This window comes from Anarrhichthys ocellatus, unplaced genomic scaffold, assembly GCF_004355925.1.
Source record: "Anarrhichthys ocellatus isolate YVR2014 unplaced genomic scaffold, GSC_Weel_1.0 scaffold4, whole genome shotgun sequence".
Lineage (NCBI taxonomy): Eukaryota > Metazoa > Chordata > Actinopteri > Perciformes > Anarhichadidae > Anarrhichthys > Anarrhichthys ocellatus.
This window is the reverse complement of record NW_022280034.1, coordinates 4,633,888-4,643,311: the sequence shown is the minus strand read 5'-3', so window position 1 is coordinate 4,643,311 and position 9,424 is coordinate 4,633,888. Positions and strand designations below refer to the sequence as shown.

The 9,424-nt window shown below is 42.5% G+C and overlaps 1 pseudogene; it reads left to right on the top strand.

The window, feature by feature from the left end:
* The first annotated feature begins 1,218 nt into the window (after positions 1-1,218).
* Positions 1,219-9,424, top strand: part of LOC116381091 (5-hydroxytryptamine receptor 3A-like) — a 13,915-nt pseudogene continuing 5,709 nt past the window's right edge.

The window sequence follows — 9,424 nt, the reverse complement described above, 5'->3', positions numbered from 1 at the left end:
GGATGTGTTTAGCTGTGGTTTTGAAAGAAACCGCAGTAAAACAATCGGAAAACGTTTCATTCTTTGACAGAAGATTGAAACTTCAACGCATCACTTCCCCAACATACTGTATTTCAACATGGGAAACTCTTCTGTTTATTTGATATGGACTGACCCTACCTGTTGTCTGTTTCTACAACTGAAGCTACTCCTAAACCCGACCAACATGTCCTCTGCAGAGGAGGCAGCGCCTGAGGACCTAGGGAGAGTCTCACCCATATCCCTGGCAGAGGTCGCTGAGGTAGTTAAAAGGTACTTGGTGGCAAGGCGCCAGGGGTGGATGAGATCCGCCCTGAGATGCTGAAGGCGCTGGACATGGTTGGGCTGTCCTGGCTGACACGCTTCTTCAATGTCGCATGGGGGTCGGGATCAGTGCCCATGGAATGGCAGACCGGGGTGGTGGTTCCCATCTTCAAAAGGGGGGACCGGAGAGTGTGCTCGAATTACCGGGGTATCACACTACTCAGCCTCCCGGGGAAGGCTTATGCCAGGGTGCTGGAAAGGAGGCTCCGACCGCTTGTCGAACCTCAGATTCAAGAGGAGCAGTGCGGATTCCGTCCCGGCCGTGGAACAGTGGACCAGCTCTTTACCCTCGCAAGACTACTGGAGGGGTTCTGGGAGTTTGCCCAACAAGTCTACATGTGCTTTGTGGACTTGGAAAAGGCTTTCTCGAGGGACCGGGTCCCTCGGGGGGTCTTGTGGGTGGTGCTGCGGGAGTATGGGGTGCCGGACCCGTTACAACGGGCGATCCGGTCTCTGTACGACTGCAGTAGGAGCTGTGTTTGCATTCTCGGCAATAAGTCAGACACGTTCCCGGTGGGTGTTGGCCTCCGCCAGGGCTGCCTTTTGTCACAGGTCCTGTTCGTGATTTTCACGGACAGGATATCTAGGCGCAGCCTGGGGGCGGAGAACGTCATTTTCGGGGGTCTCGGGATCGCCTCTCTGCTGTTTGCAGATGATGTGGTCCTGTTAGCCTCCTCAGATCATGACCTCCAGCATTCACTGGTGCGGTTTGCAGCTGAGTGTGAAGCGGCGGGGATGAGAGTTAGCACCTCCAAATCTGAGGCCATGGTTCTCTGCCGGAAACCGGTGGATTGCTCCCTCCAGGTGGGGACGGAGTGCCTACCTCAAGCGAAGGAGTTCAAGTATCTCGGGGTCTTGTTCACGAGTGAGGGTAAGATGGAGCGGGAGATTGACAGCCGGATCGACAGCCGGATCGGTGCGGCTGCAGCAGTAAAGCAGGCGCTGCACCGGACCGTCTTGGTGAAGAGGGAGCTGAGCCGGAAGGCAAAGCTCTCAATTTACCACTCAGTCTACATTCCTACCCTCACCTATGGTCATGAACTCTGGGTCGTGACCGAAAGGACAAGGTTGCGGCTACAAGCGGCCGAAATGAGTTTCCTCCGTAGGGTGGCCGGGCTCAGCCTTAGAGATAGGGTAAGGAGCTCAGTCATCAGGAGGGAGCTTGGAGTCGAGCCGCTACTCCTTTGCGTTGAAAGGAGTCAGCTGAGGTGGTTCGGGCATCTAATTAGGATGCCTCCTGGACGCCTCCCACTGGAGGTTTTCCAGGCACGTCCAACTGGGAAGAGACCCCGGGGAAGACCCAGAACACGCTGGAGAGATTACATCTCCCAGCTGGCCTGGGAACGCCTCGGGATCCCCCAGAATGAGCTGGAACATGTTGCCGGTGAGAGGGAGGTCTGGGTCGGCCTGCTTGGCCTGCTGCCACCGCGACCCGACCCCGGATAAGGGGAGGAAAATGGATGGATGGATGGATGGAGAATACTTTTTTCATAGTTTTAAAAATACTAAGTCTCACAGCTGGTAGGTTGTGTGCACAAATTAACAGAACATTAAATACTATCACATTATGACTTACAAATTTGTGCTCGGGGTTACTTTAATTTGTGATCTCGAATTGCAGTCGTACACATTAACTGTAAAACTAAAAATGTTGTTACATAATTTTTTCCAAAGTACTTAATTCATGCTCTTGTTAATTTCTGCTCTCTTAAGTTTTACGCAATTAATAACATAATTTAAACAATATAGTCAGTTTTGTGAATTTCATAAATTGTGCTTTCAGATTATCGGGTTTAAACCTGGCGTTGGCCGCGTATCTGACACAGCAGTTGTCCTTCTCGAGATGCAAAGGACACACACACACACACACACACACACAGATTCCTTGATTTGTAGTCGGATGATGCTGCTACAGCGCTACCTATTGGCCAAGTGGTACAGCATTTGTCATTGTTACTGAGACATCATATCTAGACATTTACACCAAATGTTGTTACAATAGCACAACAAGTTCAGGAGATATGACATTTTTTGTAATATAAGCCCTGAACCACAGCATAAAATCTAGAAGCAAATGGGCGTGGCTTATATAAATGGATATGAATATATCTGGACCAACAGAATCAAGTACAAAAAATTACATTTTTCTTATGAGACTTGAGGTTAAAAAGTCACCAGCCAAAATGTAAAGTTTGTTGTTTCAGCGTAACCATCTGGCCAAATTGCACCAACTACAACGTTTCACGTCTTTTGGTCCCCAGCAATACACCCACCAACCTGTTGAGACACAAAGATTTATTTCACTACATCGAATCACAGTGGATGTTATTTTTTAGGGTTAGGGTTAGGCAATGCTGGTCTGTCCGTCCACCACTTCAGCCCAGACTGAAATATCTGAACTATTTTATAGATTGCCAGACAGTCATTCATGTTCCCCAGAGGATGGTTTAAGACCAAATACCTGCAAAAGGAGTGACTTTCCTCTCAGCTCAAATTTTCGCTAATGTTAACACAGATGGTGAACATGGCAAAACATCACAGCTAAACATCAGCATGTTGACATACTGACTTGAGCTTTTAGCAATACAGCCGTCAGTTGTTTCAGCAAAATGTCCCCAAATTTTTTTTCACGTTGTGTCTCTCCAGCCAGCCACTTCCTCAACTACGTTCATTGTCATTCTCTTCTTGTCCACCAGATGATTTCTGACTTTTACCACCTGTCCCCGTCACCTCACTCTCACATCCAGCAACTCCCTCCAGCCCAGGCGGCACCTCCTGGGTCTGAAAAGTGAAGCCAATGCTGAATTGCCTTAAACTTGCATTCTTTCTAATGGCCATCAGGGGGCGACTCCTCTGGCTGCAAAAAGAAGTCAGATTGTATGGAAATCTAAGAGAAAAGGACCCTAATCCTCACCTGATTTATTACCACAGTAAACATTGTAAACATGAGTTTATGGTCTCAATCTCTAGTTTCAAAGTAACTACACATGTATACTAACTAAAATATATACATAAGATAACGTATACATTAGAGACAAGTAAAGGTAAGAGTGTGATGACAGACATTTAATGTAATTAATCATCAATTAGAAAGATAATATACATCAATAACATGTTACAAAATATAAAACATATCTCTGACAGGTTTCAGGTTTTACTGACAATGTATTTTCTGCCTTGATGTGTGTGCAAAATGTTTATTAGTTGCAGTAATTGTACTTATTTTTACCATTAAACATAATTACAGCCCATTTTGTCTCCATCAGGGGCCTCCAAGCTTCTTATTCCTCCCCTAAAAGACCACTGAAAGATGATGTAATGACCACTGTGGGAGTGACCGCGGTCTGGCTTTCAGACTAATGATGTTATTAAAAAGAACACATAAATGATCAGTGATTCAGTTGGCCCGGCGTTCCTCCGGTATCAGACAGTGGGTTTATTCCCGCAACAGAGTTGGTGACATTTCCAGACAACACTGCGAGGACAGGGATACACTAACTACAGACGTCTCCCTGACTTTGGATTCTCACTGGCGTTGCAGTCATGATGCCTACTGGTTTCCTCTTTCTGCTCTTCCTCACAGGTAAGCTTGGACAATGTCTGGCAACTCCTGCAGGTTGGATAAAGGCTAAACTCATTTCCTGAACATTCCTGTGGCTTGATGATTAAAAGAACAAATCTTTGTCTTTTTAAACTTTGAAAATATTTAAAAGCTTGGAAAGCTAATATGACTTTCAATTATTTTTGTAATTGGCATGTGTCTGCCTGATGTTTATATATGAATGAATGAAGAAACAATGCTTCCAGTCTGAAGTGTTTCCTGTTGACAAATGTGAATTCCAGAGTGAAACCAGTGTGACATTTCAAATAAAAACAAAACAAAAGGACACTATATTAAAAATGTATTTAGGTTTTTAATAACTGTTTTATTTATTAGCTTATTATAGGAACACTAAAAGAAACTAACACACGTTTGCTAACATAATCAAGTTTTTATAGCAGGATTTGAGATAAAAATTGTACTTTGAATTGGGTGACAAATGGCACAAATCACTGCAATAATGCTCACATTTCAAAATCATTAGTGGACTGATGAGATCAAACCCCCACAGTTCTGCCAACGCCCAACTCAAAATGGCCTTTCAGCGACCGCAAGCACTGAATGTTACTTCAGATATTTCTGAGCTCGTGTTTTTCATGGTTTGCTAATAGATTCAGAAGCGAAGCATGGCTACCCACAGAGACCAATGTTTGTCATTTCTTCTAAATTACATGCAATTAAAGGACATACAATACATTTCCAAGCCATCCAAACATAAGAGAATCTAATCTAAAAGACGTTTTATAGGAGTATGTTTCCTTCTGTCATGGAGAATGATGTCTGATGTTTCTGCTGTAGATGGAGTTTACTCTGAGCGTCACTGCAATTATCAGGATGTTTTAAATCACCTGAACCTGACCCAAAACAACGAGTTGTATTCGATGACCCGCCCCGTTAAAAACTACAAGCGCCCCACATTGGTATCGCTGGAAGTTGTGCTATACGCCATTCTGGATGTGGTAAGTGATTGAAGCTTTATTTGTCAAAAATTAAAATGATAATTACCATTTGTCAGAATAGGCCAAGTCGATTTTCGATATTTCTTTCAGCTGACAAATTGTTGTAGTAAACTGCCATAACTCTTGAGCACATTGGGCGAAATTTCAAATGACACGCGCCCGATTGATTGTGTTTCACTTATATTGAACCACAAAGGCAGCAGTAACTACAGAAACGTGAAGTTTAGGAAAACAAATTCTAATTTATTAACGCAGAGCATTGTGAGACCTCTGTGCTGGTACGAGCTCCCTGAGAGATTTGTTGGTCTTGTCTGAAGTGTTGCTCTGGCTGGACAAATTCTCACACTTTTGTTGTTTACAGGTTGAAAAAGACCAGAAATTCATCCCTTATGTTTGGACGGTCATGGTGAGTTCTGTCAGTAGAGACTGAACTTTTGCAGGGAAATGTTTTTCTTCAAATGGTATATTTTTGTTGGTTTTTATCAGAGCTGTTTAAATGTATTGTCTCTTTCTCTCACTTTCCCTTCTTGTTCCTGTTTTTGACTTGTTTTCCTCTGTAGAGGTGGCACAACGAATACATTTCCTGGGATCCAAATGAGTTTTGTGGAATCAATAATGTTTCTCTTCCTGCTGAAATTCTCTGGAAGCCGGATCTCACTATTGAAGAGATGTAAGTTGAACACACACACACACACACACACACACACACACACACACACACACACAGAGTACATTTATTGATTTTTTTTTTTTTGCATTGGATGGAAAAGTGCATTTTACGTACTGGTATTAACTAATTTCACTTTGCACGAAAAATCTATAATTTACATGTATAATGCAGTTATCTAGAGAGAACTAATTCATCAACCCGTTACCATGAGAAAACAAAGTTAATTTCTCGATAAGTAGTCACCGTAGTGACACCAGCTGCTATTTACAGCCTGTGTTCAACATTGACTGAAGTTTGACAACGGTATAAAGAAGGCTAGTTTTGTCAAGATCACAAAATAATTATCTCTGTCGTTCTCGGCTTCCGTGGTATTCTCGTTTTCTTTCTTGTAATCATCTGTTAATTTAATAATCAACACATATTTTGAATTCCATCAAAGCACTGTATCACAAAGTAAAGGTAGACGAATAAGTGTCATGGGTGGCTATTACAAAGTTCATTATTAATAAATATCTAACCAAACACCAACAAGGATTTTGATTTATTGCATACTGTCATATTTCTCTTATTATTTTCAACATTTGGTAGATTTAGCTTTGTAGTACAGAATACCTGTGAAATGCAGATTAAAGCAAAAAGTTTTTAATCTAATCCATGCCGATAAACTACCCTGATCGGGTCTCAGCAACGTGACCGGTCCACATTAAATACAGTTTCTTTGTCAATGCTATCATGAAATTTAATGTTTACACTATTAGTTACTTTACTTTCAGTCATATTCAGGTGACAACTCAGTTTTAAGCTACGAGCTAAATTTAATCACGTTACTGTGCATAGACATTATTTCAGTGAGTTCCCCATAGTGAGGCATACAGTGTTTGAATTTTGGGGAAACAGAGCACTGGTATTTGATCGATATCGGTGCATCTGTAGTTTTTAAAGCGTCCTGAAGAAATTGCCATCATGTGTGTTTTTGTGTTTGCATGCGTCTGTGTGTTCTCATAAAGGACGGAGAAGGACAAAGCCCCTCCGAGTCCTTATCTCACCATCAATGATAAAGGTGTTGTTGAAGTCCATAACGACCAGGTGCTGGTCAGCACCTGCAGGATGCACATTTACAAATTCCCCTTCGACATACAGAGATGCAACCTCTCCTTCAAGTCTGTCGTACACACTGGTGAGCATGTTTGTGTTTACAAGAGTGTGACGGTGTTAACATCAAGACGAAAATGCATCGATATATTTTAATAAATGTAACTGGTTGAGTCGGTGCAGAAATGAGGTATATTATTGTTGGAAATAAGTCGGAAAAACAAGTCGAAGTTTTTTTCTCTCCAGCTTTGACAATATTATGTCCTGTGATCTCGTTGAGTTACATGAGTACCGTCTTTTCAAAATAAACTTCCGTCTTCACAGGAAACTAAGCTTCCTAGTTAGGTTTAGGAAAAGATAGTCGCTTGGGTAAAAAAACCCATGGAAGTGCCGTTACGTAACAAATAAATCAACATTTACTTCTCGTTTCACTTGGGGAACAAACAGTGTTCTCCTGGCTGAAAGATGGCTGTTTGTTGTACATAATGTTCTTTGTAGGGATAACTACGAATGCTGAATGCGACCAGTCTGATCTGTTGAACTTTTATGACACCGCAATGCAGGGGCTTCCAGCAAGGGATTGCATTGGCCCAAAAAATACATGCAACTTCCCATTCTATTCTACACTCGGTCAGTCAAACAGCAACCTGCCACCCGTCACAAAAAGAGCCTCAGACTTTGAACTGTAAACCAAAATAGCTTTCTACCTCATGCTTCTGTCTTCTCTTCGACATGATGACGTGTCTTGTGTTGTACGTCCTGGGTTTGCCCCTACTGGCTTTAGGCTATGAATCAAACTTGCACCAGCTCACTGTCTCCACCACACACCACCAGATCCCACCACTTATCATCTAATCCTTCCTTGTTATCTCAACTAAAACAACTTTACAGCTCTTTTCTCTCCCACCTCAGCAAGAGACATTCAGCTCCAGGCCAGCGACAACTCTTCAGAGGCCACAGAGTGGTCTCGTGAGCTGATGCGGACCCAGTACGAATGGCTGTTCATCAACATGACAGTTACCGCCAACAACGCCAGTGATATGGTGGTCGGCCATGACATGATTATTTACACTGTACGTATAGCCAGATGTACTGTAGATGGGTATATTTCAGTTTCTTTCTTTCCTTATTTATATCCTTCTGTCTTTTGTCATCCTGTCCACCAACCTTTCCTTCTTTACATCCTGTTTTCTTCCTCCTTCGTTCTCTTTTTCACTCTTATTTCCTTCCTTTTCCTTCTTTAACCGATCTGAAAATATAACAAATCATTTTACTGCTTTTTACTCCAGTAATAATCTGAGTGCAGTACGTCTAGTCTTCCACTGTACTTTTACTTAATGACCCTGTTTTCGTTTTTTAGCACGGGAGAGCTGAGCACACTGGTGCAGATTACCTTAATTTTGTAAACCTGGTACTACATAGTATTTCAAGCTGCCTTTCCCAGATGTGCAAAAGAAGCAACATCTGAACCATCTGACACAAACATCTTTTCACAGATCACCATGAAGAGGCGGTCTATCCTCTACATTGTCAACTTCTTGACACCCGTCCTGTTCTTCTTGTGTCTGGACTTGGCCTCCTTTCTGATCTCAGACACTGGGGGCGAGAAGCTCAGCTTCAAGGTCACCGTGCTGCTTGCTGTCACAGTGTTACAACTTATCCTGAATGAAATTCTGCCTGCCACTTCAAACAGAATTCCTCTTATAGGTAAAGAAGCTCATAGTCATTCCTTTGATTGCACGGAGTCAATGAGTAGTTATTGATGCTGCTTCCCTCCCCAGCGCTCTACTGCATTGGGATTTTTGCTCTGATGCTGCTGAGCCTCCTGGAGACAATATTGGTGATGCATCTGATGGAGAAAGACTCCCAAGCAGCCAAAGACATCGAGGCAGATGAAGGTCGAAGCCGGAGTGAGGGCGGTAACAAACGCGGAAAGGCCAATATCCAAAACTCTCACGGAGGTAAGACCAGGAGCCAGTTGCACCAGCTGTTTGAAGGTTTAAAATTGGCCTAGTTAAGAATAACTTTATAGTCATTGGTAGTTACTAGTCCTTATTAAGATAGTAGATGTTTCGAAAATATTTGTACAACTAATATCTGCCACGTGGAACTGTTGTAATTCAACTGACAAAACTATGACTTGTACACTGTGGTTTATATAAGAGGTCGCCAATATGGAACATGGTCGACAATCTGACCCAACGCTTGTTTGAAAAACCTTTTTAATAATTATGTAAACTATGAACATCTTGAATAAACATCAGGTTAGTAACTTTAGACTAAATATCCAATCAACGCTGGTACTGCAGGAAGGACTTTACACACAAGCTGGTGCAACCCATTCCAGAAGCATAGAAGCAGTTCTTCTATTTATTTTACTGTTATCACTGTGACTTTTAGTCATTTCACTTCATTTCTACATTCTTGTTAATCACATTATTTTAATTTTGGTAAAAAAACTGTCCTTTCAGAGGTGCACGAATGGACTCGATGTGCGTGTATCTATGATGGCTCTACTGGTGAAACTCCATCTGAACTGCTGCCTGTGGCCAAAGAGGTTAGAATCGGGTTGCCTTTGAACCACAATGGACACAAATTGCCTAATCTATACCCGCTGACAATGTTCCATACTTGTATAAACCAGTCTACTGAACCATGTTTGCAGGGCAATAGCAGCAAACTGATAGAAGAGTACCATGCCTTGGAGAAGCTCTCAGATGAGCTGAGAGAGATGGAGAAAACACTGTCACTGCTCCTCAA